Raw genomic sequence first — 20,362 nt, forward strand, 5'->3', positions numbered from 1 at the left:
GACAGTTATCTTTTTTATTAGTACAGTTTTACCTTCTAAGGACACCAAGCCACTTTATACACCATATCACTGAGCACTTTATAATTGGGATTTAAGCCATACGTATAAATGTATTTGCTGTATAATGGTGACGCCAGTTTAAATAATCATAATGGAACTTCTATACATGGGGAATCGGTTTTATGGAAGAGTATATTTGTTATTTTTATTTATATTGTAAGCTGGACTCAATTCATCATTGGTTTCCACTTTATATATTTTTTAGTAAGTGCATACTGCCTAATGGCACTGGCCTTGGAAAGCAGATATTGTACAATGTTCTCATGAATGTTAAATTATCAAAGGAAAGTTTAGGGAAGATTAATAATAATATTAATATGTGCGGTAACAATGAGACCGGTTTTTATCAGTACCCATTGATAAAAGATACAAATAAAAAAGATTGCATCTTTTGTTCCCAAGGGGGATGCTGTTTGCCCTCAGCATTGTTATATTTGCACATTTTGCCAATGATGTAAAGAATATATGAATAGATTAAATTTCCCATGTTAGTATTGATTAGGTACTTTACTTGAGCACTGAGCACTTTATCTTAGGAGCACTGACCATCCAGATGTTCTTATTGTGGTATCCTTTTCTTGCCATCGATTTAATTGATTGGTATGATTACAAACCATGAAATTGATTTGCGTTGTATAAATATTAATATTATGCTGTATCAGTAAACTAGTGTTTTTTCAATGTCCCAGGATACTACATGAGTCAAGCCTTGAAATTCAAGGTAGTTATACAGCTTAAGATGGCGCAGAGGAATTTTACCTTTATAGGCTCACTTTTGTGTTTAGTTTGTGTCTGTCCTCTATATCTATGAAATGTATATAACTGTTAAAAGGATTACAAACATGTCATTTTCCATCGTGAACAAGGCTGCGAGTGGCAGCCGAAACTCATAGATGTTGATGTTTTCCTTGATGCAGTATATGTAATAAAGGAGAGAAAAAAATTAACTCATTTTGGAGTGCCATTCCTGCGTCCGAGTCGGGATGCTTGTGTCTTTTTTTAAATATATAATATAATATATTATAATATAATATAATATAATATATTGCTCAGATTTTAGACTGGAACCTAAGTGTAGCCAGGAATAGATAATTTAATGGCACTGGAAAGAATTGACGGTCGGTAAAAACCTATCTTTTTCTCACTTTGGAATAAAATCAGCAAAAAGTGGTGCGATCAGTAAGAATCCTATGGTCAAGCAGAGAAGTAAAATCAATTATACAAGCCAGCCTCTAGAGCAATGTGTTTGATTTTAATAATTAATGTAATTACACCATTAATTACCATCTTCGTTGGTACTACACTGTGATCATTTGTGCTGGCCAGGCTGTGCCTGTGGTGACTATACATGAGTTATTTTGAGCAAAGGATCATGGCGATGAAACAACTATTATTATTTGGTATTAGCACAATGGTGCACAAAAAAACCAATGGTTGACTGCCATATCAATGATTGTCTAGATGATGTTTGCAAACAGACACTATACCTGTGTGAGGTAAACCCTCCTTTTTCAGACATATGAAGGATTGAGCACAACATTCATGGTTGTTACTGTATAGCACTGTGACACAAAGAAAGATTATTTTTTAAGATGTCATATTTTTTGCACTTTGTTTGAAATGTAAAATATGCAATTGTTTCTTGAACTCATTTTGTGATGATTTTCAAGCAACAAAAACAATCGTCTAGTAGTGCTTGAACTAAAAAATCAAGTATTTTTACTATATCTGTTAGAGTTGCATCCTCTATGATAGATAGATGTTAAAAGACGTGGAAACATACCTATGGTCATGTGACCAAGACCCTGTGTGAGGTCAAAATACGTCTTGTGATTTCTCTGCTGGATTAAATTAACTTTACAACTACACTGGATCCAGAGTGGCTTATTATTCTCAGTATACAAGTGATAGTATCCCTATTGCATATATGGGCAGCGGTGTCTGCTTCTTAGCTCCAACCTGATTGTCCGGACATCAGGCGATCAGCCGACATTTTTTGAACTGATTCAGAAAAGACACCCTTTGGAAAGTACCAGAAAGTGACAGGAGCAGTCTCTTCATGGAAACAAGGTACACGCTGTAATGGGTAGGAGGTGCGTGGACACATGCTTTCATGCTGTTTCCACGATCAGACATTGTAATTCTGAGGAGGGGGAGACTGAGTCATGTAAACATGAGAGTATTGGTGTCGCCAAGGTGCTCTATGAAAGGCAGCATTCAAGGGTGGATCTGAGCTGCATGAAGAAAAGTGAATCATGACAGAGGAATTTTTAAAGGGCCGGGCAGCTTCGGCTACCTTGATCTTCAAAACAAATGTCAGTGGGAATGTGAATATAAAAAACACGTCTCATCCCCAAGGGACTGTGACTAGCATAAAACAGAAGTGCAGTTTATTGGGGAGACTCCGACATAAGAAGGTAAGCCATTGGTGGGAGGCTATCTCCTTACGTAATTATCTTGAAGGAGATCACATCCCATGATGACTCAGGATTGTTATCATACCCACGCTAGCAAGTTCTAAACCTCAACTGCTAAAGGAGTGGGCAGAAAATACTGAGGCATGCTCCAAAATAAGGCTGCAGAAAAATGCTTGGGAAGGACATAAGGAATTAATGCTCCAAATCGAAATGTTAATTGATGGATTAAAGAGTTAAACAGATGAGTATGAAGTGAAGAAGATGGTTAACACAGTAGATGAAAAGATCAAAACACATGAGAAAGAAGTGATTGGAATAACACAACATAAATTCTTATGCGATGAACGTGATTATAAAGCAGGGCGAATCCTAACATTCACAATGAAATTCGACAAAGCCAGAACTGAACTAGCAAAAGATAGATCCTTGGGTCTGATGGACAGAGGAAGAGGAGAATCGAGCACTGACTTAAGCTTGGATTTGGAATCATTGGATAGTGCTTCAGACAGACAAATGTAAGTAAAAGCTTTAACAGAGGAATTCCGCCTCCTTCAAAAAACAGCGAGGACTCCTTCAAATGAAGGTTAAGAGGCAGGGGGACAGGTGGAAAAGACAAAAACAAAACATATGGCAACCAGTTGCGGCTGCTACTGAACTCGGGTGGTGGAGTGGGGGCAGGGGGAGGGAATGCGAAAAAAACTCTTTAAAAACACTCACCTGCGACGCCAGATGGCCACCGCCTCTCCTCCGCCCTCTTCTTCCTGCTCCGGTCCTGCAGCAGGATACAGGTAGCAGCAAGAAGCACCCGGCTCCCAATAGCCAATCACAGCGCTGCAATGCAATGTTATGATTGGTCTGAGCACCATGGATCAGCGCTCAGCCAGAGAATAGGGTCCTGGGCATGTTCTCCCTGCAGGCTATAATGTAGCCTGCATGGAGAATATGGGAAGTGCGCATGACTGTTTTGGGTGGCCCAAGAGGGCTGACCAAACAAATATGTGAACTTAGGAGTGGGCAAACCACTCCTCCCCTGCTCCTCTGTCCTCGGAGTAGCCACACCCCACCCAGAAAGCTGTCGCAGCAGAAGAAAACATAAAATGATAATAACACAAGTTATTATCATTATATGTTTCCTGCTGCAGAGCAGTGGGCCGATGCTCCTCTGCCTTAGTGGATGAGCCGCCACTTATGGCAACACAGAAAGAGACAACAACACTGGTATGGGAAAACACAGCCAGGGACAGAAGAAACAATAATGGCTGACACAATGTCGCAACTAATGGTAAATAATGTCTCTAGTGCAGAGCTTTCAGAGATTGAAGAACAGGTCATAAAATTGGTTATTTCATTCTGCCCAGACATGCCATTAGACTATGCGCAGGTGCACATTGACTTAGATAAATTTGCACGAAAGTTAAAAGTATATAAGGTGCATGCTCTGAAAAAAAAAACACCTTACCTCCCATCCCACCTATCAACAATCACTTCTCTCTATTTAAGACATAGAAAATTGTATGAATTGCATTACATAAAAGAGAATATTGAACACCCTCTCCCAGATTTTTAAGTCACTTTAACTAGGTACAATAAGAATGACACGCACAAATAACCTTGGTTGTTGAAAATTGTGGGTAAAAGTAAAAGGGTTAGTAAAGTGTTTGCATGCATTAAACACAAAAATATTGTTTACAGCAATTGTATACATTACCGGCAAAAGAGCAGAATAGAATATTAATGCTCAGATATGTTTATATTATTACAGGAACACGAGCAGTGGAACAAGCAAGAACCTCAGTGTAGGCAGGAATAGATAGTTTAGAGATCAGTCAGAATCCTATGGTCAAGCAAGAAGGAGTATGTATATAGGAAAATAAAATATACAAGACAGCCACTAGCCATATATATATATGTAGGTAGTTATAGTTAGGACCGTGTTTCTATTCAAAATGCATTTTTTCCTTTGCCAATATGTTTGGCGCCGTTTGTTGAATCTTCACAAAATTGTCTAAACTAATAGGGAGGTTACGTCAGCTGCTGTCTTGAAAATTTCGGGGCGATCTGTCAAGCGGGGATTGAGAAAAAATGGAGGTCTCAAAATGCTTTTTCTCCATGTATATTTCTATAGGAAAGTGATGAAGCAGCTACAGCCGAACTGCTGAACGGAATTACACCAAATTTAGAAGAAAGGTAGCTCTTGTACAGAGTGCACTCTTTTTGTTAAATGGTGTAAATCCATTTAGTAGTTCCTGAGAAATTTAAACATTTCTCAGATATACAAATAGGGGCGCAGAGGACCCGCAAACCCTCCGGTCTTGTGCCTGCTATTTGATTGGCTGCCAACTCTTCAAACCAGGAAGTGTTGGTAGCCATCTTGTGACTCGTTTTAACCAAGTCACAAGAAAAAAGGTCAAAAAACATTACAAATCAAGAAAAGGGGGCAAGGTAGAAACATCCTGACCCCCTAGGCCTGCTCAAAGTGTCCCCCAAAAACATTTATTTAAAACATTTCTGACGGGATTCGCATTGGATCTACAAATCCAGCCACAAATTTACAAACAAATGAAGCACAAACTCCTGTGCTTTGTTTAATTAGGCCCCGTGGAGGGCCAGGTCCCTGGGGCAATGATTAAAATACATGCCGGGGACCACCACCACTTATCTATTCATTGCGGGGGGCTATAAGGCACCTCTTTAGTCCCGAGACCACCAACTCCATGGGGCCATATTATCAAAAAAGAACATGTGGGGGGGCTTCTGTCCCCCCACACAGCCTCTGGGTCCTTCACCTTCGTGGGTCTATGTATATTAAATGCGGGGGGGCCACGCGGGTCAATTCAAATGATGTGTGGGGGGCACCCCAGAACCGCCACCTCCCCGGGGCTATATTTCAAAATAAAGTGTGGGGAGCTTGAGCCCCCCACACAGCCCCGGTGACCACCACCTCCCAAGAGCTTAAATATTGTTGCAGGGGGCCCTCCTGGAGCCGTATATGGCCCTGGGGACCGCCACCATGTGGGCCGTTTCCAGCAATGTCCTGGGGTCTCCACCCCTGGGACATTGCAGTTTGCGCCCATCATGCCATAGCAAACTCTGCTTTGCTTCATGGAAGCGACAGCATTGAAAATGCTCTCGCTTCCATGAAGCGAAGCACAATTACTTTAGGGCAGAGAGAGCTGCATGTTTGCAGCTCACTCTGCTCAAATGCACTGCCGGCTCCCGCAGGAGGCAGGGAAACAGCAGGGACCTTGAGGCTCCGCCATGGTCTCCAATGAGTTGGCCAAGCTCCGGGGGATAGGGTCCCTGGGGCTGAAAATGGCCCAGAAGGTGGGCCACTCATTCCCCTTCCCTTTTTTTTAATTAAATTAAAAATTGCCGGGACCCGGGAGATGGGATCCCCGGGGCAAATATCGGCCTGGGGAGAGGGGCCGCTCTGCCACCTCCCTTGAAAAAATAAAAAAAATAAAACAAAAAATTGCCTTGACCCCAGGTGATAGGTTTCCTGGGGCCCAAAATCGGCCTGGGGAGGGGGGCACATAGCCCCCCTTTGTAATTAAAAAAAAGATAGGCCAAGCCCTGGGGCATTGGGTCCCCGGGGCCAAAGCTGACCTGGGGAGTGGGACTGCACGGCCCCCCTTCCTTTTCATTTTACTAAAAACAAAAAATTGGTAAGGCCCAGAGTGATGGGGTCCCCACGGCCTAAAAGTGTCAAGGAAGGGGGACCACACAGCCAATAAGGACCCTCAGCAGTGAAGGTGTCTTCATTCCTCAACTAAGAGCATGCCAGGAAGCGTGTTTGCCGAGTGGTGTGCAAAAAGGGAGCATGACCTGCTATCATAACTCAGCACTCCTACTGTGTGGGACTTACTGAAGGTAATAGTAGGGGTAGTTGGCCTCCAAGGACGTCCTTGGGGGCCAACTACCCCTCCTATTACCTCCAGTAAGTCCCACACAGTGGGATTGATAGGAGGTCTTAGGATCAACGCCCCCTTTGTCCACCACTTGGCAAACATGCCTGCTGGCACACTACTGGTTGGGGGATGAAGGCCACTTTTCTCCAGAGGGACCTAGGGGGCCAAGAAGCCCTCCTCGTACCTCCTGTAAGTCCTATTATCAGAAATCCTGAGAGCTGGCCAGTGGCCCAGACCCCTTTCTCCATCACTGTACAAACATGAGTGCTAGTTAAAACACCTTAGAAATTCACTGAAAAAACATCAGGTTTCAGGGATGTTATAGCTACAAATTAACATTTAAAAAACCTTAGAAATTCACTGAAAAAACACAGGTTCCAGGGAAGATATAGTTTGAAAGTAGCATTTAAAAACCTTAGAAATTCACTGAAAAATCACAGGTTTCAAGGATGTTATAGTTAGAAATTAGCGTTTGAAAAAGCCTTAAATATTCATGGATACAACCAGTGGCTACAGGGACGTTAAAGTTAGGCTGCCATTTCGCTCATAGAAAACCAGAGAAATTCAATTATCTAACTATAACTCATGCCCCTGCAATACACTGCTTATGACCTCACATATTACATTACTCATGACATGGTCAGTGACATCTCTGATGACATCACTGATGACATCTCAAATGACATCACTGATGTCATCATCCACAGCATCTCTGACGTACCCACTCACACCCCTATAGAATCTTTTATATACCCACTGCCACTCCCACACAACCATTCACAAACCCATTCACAGAGCCATACCAGTACTTACACACCCCTCACTGATTCATTGATCTATACACACATCCACTCACTCATACTGCCACTCATTGACCCACTCACTCACTAATACAGCCACTGAAATATCCACTCATACAGCCATACAGGTACTCACATACTGAGTGAGTCACCCATAGAACTACTCACACACCTAGACACTCACCCATACACTCACTTACTCACCCGAACAGTTACACACCCACCCACTTACTTACTCATACAAATAGTAACACATATTCAAGATGCTATACAGTCACTGACAGAAGCATCCACTCATCCGTATAGTCACTCTCACATTAACTCACTCATGCCTATAATCACTCATATACCCTGTCACTCATGTATACTGCCTTTCACATACTCAGTTACTCACCCATACTGACACATGTACTCATTCACTGACACAACCGTACAGACACTCACTCACTCATACAACTTTCCCCACACACAGCAGTATCCCATAAAGCCACTGACTCACCCACTTACTGATCCATACAAGATGTCACACACCTCCTCCTGCACAAACACAGACACCCAGACAACCATAAACATAGTCAGACAACCAATCAATCACCCATATAGCCATTCACGTACCCACTAACACACTCATACACCCACTTAGACATCAGCTGACAGACAGATACACTCATTCACATGAGTCACTCACCCATACATTCACTGAGACACCAATACTCACTTATACAGTCAGTCACGCACCCACTGAGTCATCCATGAAGTCACTCATACACCCACTGATTCACCTTGGTATATATATTTAACACTCATAAACTTTTAAAAAACACTCACAGTCACTGGATGATGTCATTAGTGATGTAATTTGAGATGTCTTCAGTGATGTCATTAGTGGTTTCACTGACCATGTCATGAGTGATATAATATGTGAGGTCATAAGCAGTGCATTGCGGGGGAGCAAGTTATAGTTAGCTCACGTCTGAATTTCTCTGGTATTGCATGAGTGAAATGTCAGCCTAACTATAACAACCCTTTAACCTTTATATATATATATGTATATATATATATATATATATATATAGATAGATAGATAGATAGATAGATAGATAGATAGATAGATAGATAGATAGATAGATAGATAGATAGATAGATAGATAGATAGATAGATAGATAGATAGATAGATAGATAGATAGATAGATAGATAGATAGATAGATATAGATATAGATATAGATATATAGATATATATTGCATAGTTGTCCTTTCACTGACTATGTAAAGGAATACCAGTCACTCCACACAGGCTCATTTTTTAAGTAATTATAGGTTTATTCTGCAAGTAAAACAAAAGGACGCATTTCGACCTCAATCGGTCTTGGTCACATGACCTTGTAACCATCTCATCATCTTTTATGCAAATGGATATCAGGAAAGACATATAGACATAAAGGAAATACATATAAGTAAAGTTACAGTCACTTTCTTCAGTAATCAAAATCAAAAAACTTTATGCCATTTGCACAATGTGACAGGTGTTAACGTGAATCAAAGTGAAAAATAAAACATAATGTAAGCAATTGTGCATGCTCAAGGGGGACGTTTGTGTAATCGTCACACATATATTGGTAAGTTGTGTATTCATACCATAAACTAACATTCGATCAAGGTATAGTACCCTAGTATATTTGATAATTCCCACAGAAGTAATAAGAGTATGGAGTTGTCACTCAGATTGGCCATCGAAAAATGGGACTATAAGCTGGAACAAAATTAACATTGGATTTAAATTAAACCAGGCAAAGTAAGACAGAGTCAATTCAGGCATAGTGCCTACCACAAAATAGACCTATTGAGTAAAGGTCTAGTCGTAGACTATCAGCTTACTAGTAAGAAGTCAGGGTGTTTCTGCCTGGGGACAGCCTCTTTGTGCGTTTAAACTCCCTGTTAGTCACTGGTAAGGCAGAGAGTTCCGTGTCAATTCCTAATGTTCTGCAGAGAAGAGAAGAACAACATAACAGTGTTAGTATTTGACACTCAGTAATATCCCTTAATACACACCATGGAAAACTCCTATTACTCTACAATTATCCCACAAGGGCATGCACAGGAAATACATAGTGATGATTAAAATAACAAAATTCCCTAAGGAATATGTCAGATTCAGATTTCAGGGTTCATCGGGAAACAGTCTACTTTCCCAAGTGAGTATGCATTTCTTTGTCATTGTTCATTCCGGAGGAAGAAAGACAACCGGCTTGTAGAATATATCTGAATTCAAACCTGCGTAGTGCAGATGCCCTATACCAGCCTCTTGGGTGTCTGGGTACATTGTTGATTCCAACAAATCTAGCTTTATTCCAATCCCCTTTGTGATGATCTTTGAAGTGTTTTGCTGTATTGTATACAAGGTCAGCATTAATAACCGCCCTTCAGTGTTCCAGGATTCTTTACTGTACTGGGAAAGTCATTGAACCAATGTACCACATGTCACAGGGACATGTGATGTAGTAGACAATGAAATCTGTTTTGCCATAATCAATTTGGTAATCTGGTGCCTCTTCCTAGTTCATTTGAGGAAAACTTCAGAGACATTGGAGCTGTATTTACAGGCTTTGCAATGGCCACACTTCTTGAAACCTCTGCTTTGTTGTAACCAGGTAGAGCCACTGGGTGCCAAATGACTGTGTACCAACATGTCCCTGAAGGATAGATAACGTTGAAACATGATGTTGGATGTTTTGCCTATCTTTTCTTGTGTCAGCATTGCCCATCTGCAGGTCAAGATTTTTCTAAGTGTGTTTGCTTGATTGGAGAATTTGGTAATGAACCTAATAAGTCCGTTGGTGGGAGTCGGTTTCTTTTTAGGTTTTTGTGTGAGTATCTGTTCATTAATCTGAAGGTCTGCCATCCCTCTGGCTTTTTTCAGGCATTTCTAGGGTAGTTCCTGGCTGCCAGTCGGTCAATCATTTTGTTTATGGTACGTGTATAGCTAATCTCTGTACTACTGTTTCTATTGGCCCGCAGTAATTCACTGTCAGGAATACTCCAGTGAAAACTGGGAGGGTGGCAGGTATTGGCATGCAGGATTGAGTTGTTGGCTGTATTTTTCCTCAAGAGTTCTGTGTGTAGGGTACCTTCCTTGAGAATGATTCTGATGTCAAGAAAGTCTACTTGATCCTTACTATGCTGTTGTGTGAACTTCAGATTAATGTTATTGACGTTGAGTTCATCAAGTAGGATCAGCAGATCCCTCTTGCTGCCTTCCCAGATGAAGAAGACATTGTCAATAAAACGTAGACAGACGCTGATCTTGCTATTCAATTTCTTCATGCCAGTGCCCCAGAGGACCTGCTCCTCCCATCAGCCCACCAATAAATTGGCGTAGCTTGGGGCGAAGCAGGTCCCCATGGCAGTCCCCTGTATCTGTCTGTACAGGGTGTTTTCAAACATAAAAATGTTCGGCTTAAGACAAGTCTCAGTCATTCCAATGAGCATTTTTGTTTGCTCAAGGACATTGGTATTTCTGTTCCTTAAAAAATATTTGCATGCATTAATGCCGTCCTGATTTCTGATACTAGTGTAGAGACCCTCTACATCCAGGCACACTAGCCAACATTCCTCTTTCCAACATAAACTGTGTGTTTTTTAAATAAAATCTGTTGTGCCTCTGATGTATGAATTAAGGTTTTGAACAAAGAGTGCAAGAAAGTGATCTATGTATATAGATGTATTTTTGAAGATGCTGTTTTTGGATGAAACTATTGGACTTCCCGGCTGATTGTTGGGGTCCGTGTACACCTTCGGAAGTAGGTATAATGTGGGGATGGTAGGAGTATCGTTCTTAAGGAACTGTAACTTGTCCCAATTCAAAAGATTGTGGTCATACCAAGCCTGTAACTTGTCGTTGTACGTGAAATGTATGTTTCTTAGGTACTCCCTATCTGTCCTGATATAGCAAGCAGTGTTCCTCAGTTGTCTCAAGCCCTGCCTGACATAGTCTTCTCCATTCCTGAGTATGATATTGCCCCCTTGTCCGAGGGTTTTGATCAAAATGGTCTGAGCTTTTTGTAGTGTTTTCAACAATTCCCACTGTGTTTGGCTGAGATTATGTTTGAGAGTTGTTTTTCCGGACAGTGTGAGGATATCATTTGCCACTACTTCTGTGAAGACATCGATGTTGTCTCTCGGGAGCTGTGGCAAATAAATGGATGGAGCCCTGATGTTAGTTTCCTCATTGTCCCCTGTCTCAATTCCAAATCTAGACCTGACTATGGCTAAATAGTTGGGGGTCGAACACATCTATCACATCACCCTCTGTATGGGCTTCCTCATCTTTGGTCACACCTAGATTACCTAATACCTGTATGATGTTGATATCCTCTGTGGTCAGGTTATTAGCTGGAAGGTGTGAGGTTGTTGACCCCCCTACATATATATATATATATATATATATATATATATATATATATATATATATATATATATATATATATATATATATATATATATATATTGAAGCCACAGGTTGCCCACCGGATTGGGGAGCACTCCAGGACAAACGATACCATGTAGACCCAGTAGTACACGTAGTGCGACCTGACGCGTTTCGCTTCTTGCTTTCTCGAAGGTCGATCACTCCTTTCACCCAGCAAATTGCGCAATCACTTAAGAATGATATGCTGCCTCCTGATAGGCTCTTTTTAAATATGCCGCCTCCTGATAGGCTCTTTATTTTCTCACAGCATTGTGGTATTTGCAGTGTCTATATTGCGCTAATTAAAACTTGAATAGGTGCCAGACATCAGAAGATCTCTCATGCATGCCCGCAGATGGGCCTCGTGGACCTGTGAGTCTTAATTTCGGTATAAGTCCTCCCGCAGTAAGCCAGGCATATTCCCAGCTCAACGGTCCGCTTTTGATTCTTGCGGCGGTGCTACCCCCGCGACCGGGCCGGCCGCGAATAGATTGAAGCCACAGGTTGCCCACCGGATTGGGGAGCACTCCAGGACAAACGATACCATGTAGACCCAGTAGTACACGTAGTGCGACCTGACGCGTTTCGCTTCTTGCTTTCTCGAAGGTCGATCACTCCTTTCACCCAGCAAATTGCGCAATCACTTAAGAATGATATGCTGCCTCCTGATAGGCTCTTTTTAAATATGCCGCCTCCTGATAGGCTCTTTATTTTCTCACAGCATTGTGGTATTTGCAGTGTCTATATTGCGCTAATTAAACCTTGAATAGGTGCCAGACATCAGAAGATCTCTCATGCATGCCCGCAGATGGGCCTCGTGGACCTGTGAGTCTTAATTTCGGTATAAGTCCTCCCGCAGTAAGCCAGGCATATTCCCAGCTCAACGGTCCGCTTTTGATTCTTGCGGCGGTGCTACCCCCGCGACCGGGCCGGCCGCGAATAGATTGAAGCCACAGGTTGCCCACCGGATTGGGGAGCACTCCAGGACAAACGATACCATGTAGACCCAGTAGTACACTTAGTGCGACCTGACGCGTTTCGCTTCTTGCTTTCTCGAAGGTCGATCACTCCTTTCACCCAGCAAATTGCGCAATCACTTAAGAATGATATGCTGCCTCCTGATAGGCTCTTTTTAAATATGCCGCCTCCTGATAGGCTCTTTATTTTCTCACAGCATTGTGGTATTTGCAGTGTCTATATTGCGCTAATTAAACCTTGAATAGGTGCCAGACATCAGAAGATCTCTCATGCATGCCCGCAGATGGGCCTCGTGGACCTGTGAGTCTTAATTTCGGTATAAGTCCTCCCGCAGTAAGCCAGGCATATTCCCAGCTCAACGGTCCGCTTTTGATTCTTGCGGCGGTGCTACCCCCGCGACCGGGCCGGCCGCGAATAGATTGAAGCCACAGGTTGCCCACCGGATTGGGGAGCACTCCAGGACAAACGATACCATGTAGACCCAGTAGTACACGTAGTGCGACCTGACGCGTTTCGCTTCTTGCTTTCTCGAAGGTCGATCACTCCTTTCACCCAGCAAATTGCGCAATCACTTAAGAATGATATGCTGCCTCCTGATAGGCTCTTTTTAAATATGCCGCCTCCTGATAGGCTCTTTATTTTCTCACAGCATTGTGGTATTTGCAGTGTCTATATTGCGCTAATTAAACCTTGAATAGGTGCCAGACATCAGAAGATCTCTCATGCATGCCCGCAGATGGGCCTCGTGGACCTGTGAGTCTTAATTTCGGTATAAGTCCTCCCGCAGTAAGCCAGGCATATTCCCAGCTCAACGGTCCGCTTTTGATTCTTGCGGCGGTGCTACCCCCGCGACCGGGCCGGCCGCGAATAGATTGAAGCCACAGGTTGCCCACCGGATTGGGGAGCACTCCAGGACAAACGATACCATGTAGACCCAGTAGTACACGTAGTGCGACCTGACGCGTTTCGCTTCTTGCTTTCTCGAAGGTCGATCACTCCTTTCACCCAGCAAATTGCGCAATCACTTAAGAATGATATGCTGCCTCCTGATAGGCTCTTTTTAAATATGCCGCCTCCTGATAGGCTCTTTATTTTCTCACAGCATTGTGGTATTTGCAGTGTCTATATTGCGCTAATTAAACCTTGAATAGGTGCCAGACATCAGAAGATCTCTCATGCATGCCCGCAGATGGGCCTCGTGGACCTGTGAGTCTTAATTTCGGTATAAGTCCTCCCGCAGTAAGCCAGGCATATTCCCAGCTCAACGGTCCGCTTTTGATTCTTGCGGCGGTGCTACCCCCGCGACCGGGCCGGCCGCGAATAGATTGAAGCCACAGGTTGCCCACCGGATTGGGGAGCACTCCAGGACAAACGATACCATGTAGACCCAGTAGTACACGTAGTGCGACCTGACGCGTTTCGCTTCTTGCTTTCTCGAAGGTCGATCACTCCTTTCACCCAGCAAATTGCGCAATCACTTAAGAATGATATGCTGCCTCCTGATAGGCTCTTTTTAAATATGCCGCCTCCTGATAGGCTCTTTATTTTCTCACAGCATTGTGGTATTTGCAGTGTCTATATTGCGCTAATTAAACCTTGAATAGGTGCCAGACATCAGAAGATCTCTCATGCATGCCCGCAGATGGGCCTCGTGGACCTGTGAGTCTTAATTTCGGTATAAGTCCTCCCGCAGTAAGCCAGGCATATTCCCAGCTCAACGGTCCGCTTTTGATTCTTGCGGCGGTGCTACCCCCGCGACCGGGCCGGCCGCGAATAGATTGAAGCCACAGGTTGCCCACCGGATTGGGGAGCACTCCAGGACAAACGATACCATGTAGACCCAGTAGTACACGTAGTGCGACCTGACGCGTTTCGCTTCTTGCTTTCTCGAAGGTCGATCACTCCTTTCACCCAGCAAATTGCGCAATCACTTAAGAATGATATGCTGCCTCCTGATAGGCTCTTTATAAATATGCCGCCTCCTGATAGGCTCTTTATTTTCTCACAGCATTGTGGTATTTGCAGTGTCTATATTGCGCTAATTAAACCTTGAATAGGTGCCAGACATCAGAAGATCTCTCATGCATGCCCGCAGATGGGCCTCGTGGACCTGTGAGTCTTAATTTCGGTATAAGTCCTCCCGCAGTAAGCCAGGCATATTCCCAGCTCAACGGTCCGCTTTTGATTCTTGCGGCGGTGCTACCCCCGCGACCGGGCCGGCCGCGAATAGATTGAAGCCACAGGTTGCCCACCGGATTGGGGAGCACTCCAGGACAAACGATACCATGTAGACCCAGTAGTACACGTAGTGCGACCTGACGCGTTTCGCTTCTTGCTTTCTCGAAGGTCGATCACTCCTTTCACCCAGCAAATTGCGCAATCACTTAAGAATGATATGCTGCCTCCTGATAGGCTCTTTTTAAATATGCCGCCTCCTGATAGGCTCTTTATTTTCTCACAGCATTGTGGTATTTGCAGTGTCTATATTGCGCTAATTAAACCTTGAATAGGTGCCAGACATCAGAAGATCTCTCATGCATGCCCGCAGATGGGCCTCGTGGACCTGTGAGTCTTAATTTCGGTATAAGTCCTCCCGCAGTAAGCCAGGCATATTCCCAGCTCAACGGTCCGCTTTTGATTCTTGCGGCGGTGCTACCCCCGCGACCGGGCCGGCCGCGAATAGATTGAAGCCACAGGTTGCCCACCGGATTGGGGAGCACTCCAGGACAAACGATACCATGTAGACCCAGTAGTACACGTAGTGCGACCTGACGTGTTTCGCTTCTTGCTTTCTCGAAGGTCGATCACTCCTTTCACCCAGCAAATTGCGCAATCACTTAAGAATGATATGCTGCCTCCTGATAGGCTCTTTTTAAATATGCCGCCTCCTGATGTGGTAAATAATTTAATTACCGGTACTTAATTTGATGCGGAAAATCTATAATAATAGCTCAGTAAAATAAGAGGCAGAATCCGTGGTATTAGAGGTTCGGAACGGGCTTTATTCCAAAATCAATTCGAATTGATGGACTCCATATTCCATCACCACGAAGGTTCAGGAAGTGAAGGACCCACTTTATTGACAGGTAATCATTTTTATACAATAGGCATTACAGTGAAACAGATGCAGGAGGCGTAACAGTTGATAACAAAGATAAAACATACATGCGTAACTAAAGTGGGTGTAACTAGGCGTAACTAAAGAACGTCATTTAGCTATGATGTCACAAATGGGTGGTTCCATGAAAGAATTTCGCAATGTCAGCAGAAATACTTGGCAGAGATGCGCGCGCAGCAGCATGACGTGTGATTGACGTGCAACTAGGGGGTGAAGGGGATTTGACATTTAGCTCTACATGTGGAGACAGAAGTCTGGGGTTATGTCAACCTAATCCCAAATCATATCTAACATCCTATGTTTAAAGAACTATGTTATCCAAAAAGAGAGGTCTCTTAGAATAGAATCTTATTCTATACTGACTATACTGACTGTTAGTGCGTGTACAAGCGTCTAAGTGTCTACACTAGATGCGAGGGCAGAAATCTTCCATAGTAACAGGGCTATGAATTACTTGCATAAAGACAGAGAAGCCGGGCCTTTTGCTCGGTAGCTGGAAGAATGTTTACTTAAACTACTAGACAGGAATGCATTGGATGGGGAGCGGAGCAGATAATCTCGAAGGTGAAATACAGTTTTTGGCAAGCAGACAGGTTGAGTCAGGCACCGTTAGCCGCGCAGGGAGTAGGACAAAGTTCATGGATACAGATGCGAGCTCAGACTGGAGCTTTCAGAGGCAGAAGGCAGGAAAAGGCTTAATGGCAGAATCAGGGCCTACTCGCCTGGACTGTAAAAATGGGATAAATGAACCATATAAAGCCGGTGGCCTTTCATACTTAGGAATAGAATATCCGGCCCATTCATGGCGGATCTGAAAGAGGACATGTTGACGGTGGACGCACATGTGTTTGCGTCTTCATAACTGGAACTGGAGGAAACATACATGTACTTGTAATTTATACATGAAACCGTTGGGGTCCAAGATAGGGGACATAACTGATCATAAAAATCCATATTTCCACATTCCCTCCTTGTCCCCTACTTGCCCTTAAGAGATATCAATCTTCATTAATCCGTTGATCTGTTCATATAGCATCATTTGTTCTTCTTTCTTCTTCCGTGATGAATGAAATCTTGGTGGTGGAATACACGATGTGGCACACAGACCACAAATCGCTGGTCCACATTGTAGGCATAAACAGCAACTGAATAGTATGAGAAAGCCAATACCTAGGAAGGATAGGACCCTCCATCCAAAGGTTGACAATACACTCCAAAACCAACCGGACCAAGTCCAGGTGCCTGGATTCTGGTGTATCTGGCTTACAATCTTATGAAGGCGAGTTATGGCTTTATATACAGATGGCGAATTTTCTGGTATGAAAATGCAACAACTTGATCCGATGACCCTACAAGCTCCGCCCCTATCGGCCAGGATGACGTCAAGGACAAGACGATTTTGAAGCACAACAATCCGCATAGCAGACTGCTCTTCTGTTAAATTGCCTAAGGCGGAAATAGTTTCATTCACTACTGCTTCAAGGGTTCTGGTTAATCTAGGTATCAGCTTACTATTGGTAACTGTACCTATATAGGGAAAGAGACCTTTATTGAAATCTGTGTATTTTTCCCATGCTGTCTCAGTGTAGTAGACTATTGGGAGATCTCTCCGTTCTCTATTGTGTACTAAATGAGTATTTCTGTGATAATCAGGAGGAGCTAGGAAAACAGGTGGCAAAAGGAATCCGATGTAGCAGGTACCATCCCAATCTAGAGGCAAACGTATATATGCAGTCTGACCACATACAAAGTAGGAATGGCGAGAAGCTCTAAATGTAGACTTGCCTTGATCACTGAATTCTATTACAGTGGTGCATCTACTATGGCCCATATGTATGGAACCATTCTTTCTTACACATAATTCACCTTTAACTGGAAATACTGACATAGCGGGCAAAATTGGTGCAGCTTCAGATTCAACATTCAGGATCATGAGATTAAGCGTAAAATTACCTAATCCATATACTTCATTTTCTAGATCCGTTCCTGTTCTTTTGGGAAGTCCCTCCTTGTTAGGGTAGCAGACTTTAAGCAAAACTAAGTTCAGGTTTCCCCATACCCAGTTGTCTTGATAAACTGCGGAATTCGAATCTAGGGAATTAATTAAACTAAACCATGCTCCACAGGAGCCATTGTGTGTGAACGGATATGGAAAGAGAGGCAGAATTCCCTTATAGTTCTGATAGGGAGGGAGTCGGCCACATATCCAACAATTTGTAGCATTGCTAGCCTGATGGGAATGATGTAACATACTAATAAAAGTGTTATTGCGCAGCGCAAATCTATAGGACAACTCATGCGGGGGTAATTCACTAAAAGAATGTTCAGCAGTAACATTGTAAACATGTTTAGAGATAGGATAATATATGTGCAACAATATACTTGCAGCGATTATTAAAAGACTTAAGAAAAACAAAATTAATAATGTCACTGTGCAATGACTACGCAGTGATTTACAGTACGCATGTTGTTTCAATTGCATCCTTCGGTTTCTTTCTCTATTCAGGTCTAAGGGATACATGTCAGAGACAAATTCGACCGATTCACCTTGGAGAGGACTTAAACAATCAAATTGTCTGACTTGTTAGACCGTAGTTTTAGTTTATATAGTTCTTTGTCACTCAGTTCAACCAAAGGAAGCTTTGAGTCAATCGGTGAAGACACGTGATGTGTGTCGTTTACATCAGACGGAAGTCCATGAAATTTCTTGATATGACTTGAATGTATCCAGCCTTTGCGACCTTCGATCTTCACGGCTGTCCTCGTGGTTAACAGTACGAGTTGAGGCGATTTCCACCTAGGGTCCAGCTGAGACTTCCGGTCAAAGTTCCTCACTAACACCAGGTCCCCGGGAATTACGTCATGGGGTTTCACCTCGGTGTTGTCGGGAAAGGCTGCAGCTACCTGTGAACGACAAGATTGTAGTGCAGACATCAAGGAAGCCAAGTAATCTGTCAGCATATTACAGTCAACATCAGTTATTTTGCGTGGTATAGGCGTCCCCCACATATTTGGTGGTCTACCGAAGATCACCTCATAAGGGGATAGCCCTGTTCGAGAGTGCGCTACCATTCTCATGTAAAAGAGTGCAACTGGTAAGGCTACTACCCAGTCGACACCTTTCTCTCTACATATTTTGGACAATCTAATTTTCAGGGTTTGATTATGTCGTTCCACGAGACCTGCGGCCTCGGGGTGTCGGACACAGTGAAATCTCCATTGATAGCCTAACAAAAGTGAAACGTGTTTCATTAGTTCGGATGAGAACGGCTGGCCGTTATCTGAGTAGACAACACGTGGTAAACCGTACCGTGGGAAGAATTCTCGAACCAACTGTTTGGCAGTAGTCGGGGCAGTGTAATCTGAAACCGGGTATGCCTCTGTCCAACGGGAAAGAGCACAGACAACTACAAGAACATATTTGAATCCTCGACATCGTTCCATCTGGATATAATCCATCTGGAGGACTTCAAAAGGGTGATCAGGAGGCTGAAATCCACCTTGTTCTACGGGAATGCTTTTACCTGGGTTAAACTGACAACAGATCATACAGGTACGAACTTTTTGTTTAGCTGCTGCTCGTAAATGTTTGTTGAACCAAATGTGTTGAATGCTGTCTAGCATAGCTTTTTCTCCTAGGTGCGCTGGACTATGTACAGTATTAATGATAACTTGGACCATTGAATCAGGAAGGAACCACACAGATTTTTCCTTCGTCATCCATCCTTGATCCGTTTGGATCCCTCCTAATTCAGTCCATTTCTTTATTTCCTCTGGTGTAGCATGTGTCTGTATGTCAATTACGTCAAGAGCGGGATCCTTAACCATCATGCAATGTGTTGGTGTCGGGACTATTGTCTTTGTCATGTCAGATGTGTGAGTTTGAGCAGTCTGTTTAGCTGTTCTGTCAGCTAGATCATTGCCTTGGGAAATGATATCAGTAACTTTCGTATGAGCTTTACATTTCATAATTGATATTGCAGTGGGTAGATGTATTGCATCTAATAAGGCATGAATGAGGGGTCCGTGCTGAATGTGGGCACCGTGAGAAGTTAAATAACCTCTCTCTCGCCACAGCACGCCGAAGTCATGTACAACTCCGAATGCATAACGTGAATCAGTGTATATGTTGACTTTTTTATTCGTAGCTTGAATACAGGCTTGTGTCAGAGCGATGAGCTCTGCTGCTTGAGCTGACAAGGTATTTATGCAATTTGTTTCAATGACTTCAGTGTCTGTTGTGACTGCGTAAGCGGCCACTAGCTCTCCTGTATTTGTTCTCATACATGAACCATCTACATACAACGTCAGGTCTGGGTCTGACAATGGGACGTCTGTCAAGTCTTGTCTAGGTTTCGTCGTGATAGTAATAACTTCAATACAATCATGTGCTAATGGGTCTGTTCCGTTTACTGGTAACAGTGTGGCAGGATTCAATGTACTACAACGTCTGATTTCTATGTGTGGCTGAAACAATGTTAATTCGTAACCGGTGAGTCTTGCTATAGTCAAGTGTTGTGTTTGCGTTCGGTTCAAAAGAACCTCTACTGCGTGTGGTACTTGTACTGTCAATGGATGTCCTAACACTATGGCATCGCTTTGTCTGATTGCTAA

This window comes from Triturus cristatus, chromosome 5_2 (assembly GCF_964204655.1).
Source record: "Triturus cristatus chromosome 5_2, aTriCri1.1, whole genome shotgun sequence".
NCBI classification, from domain to species: Eukaryota; Metazoa; Chordata; class Amphibia; order Caudata; family Salamandridae; genus Triturus; species Triturus cristatus.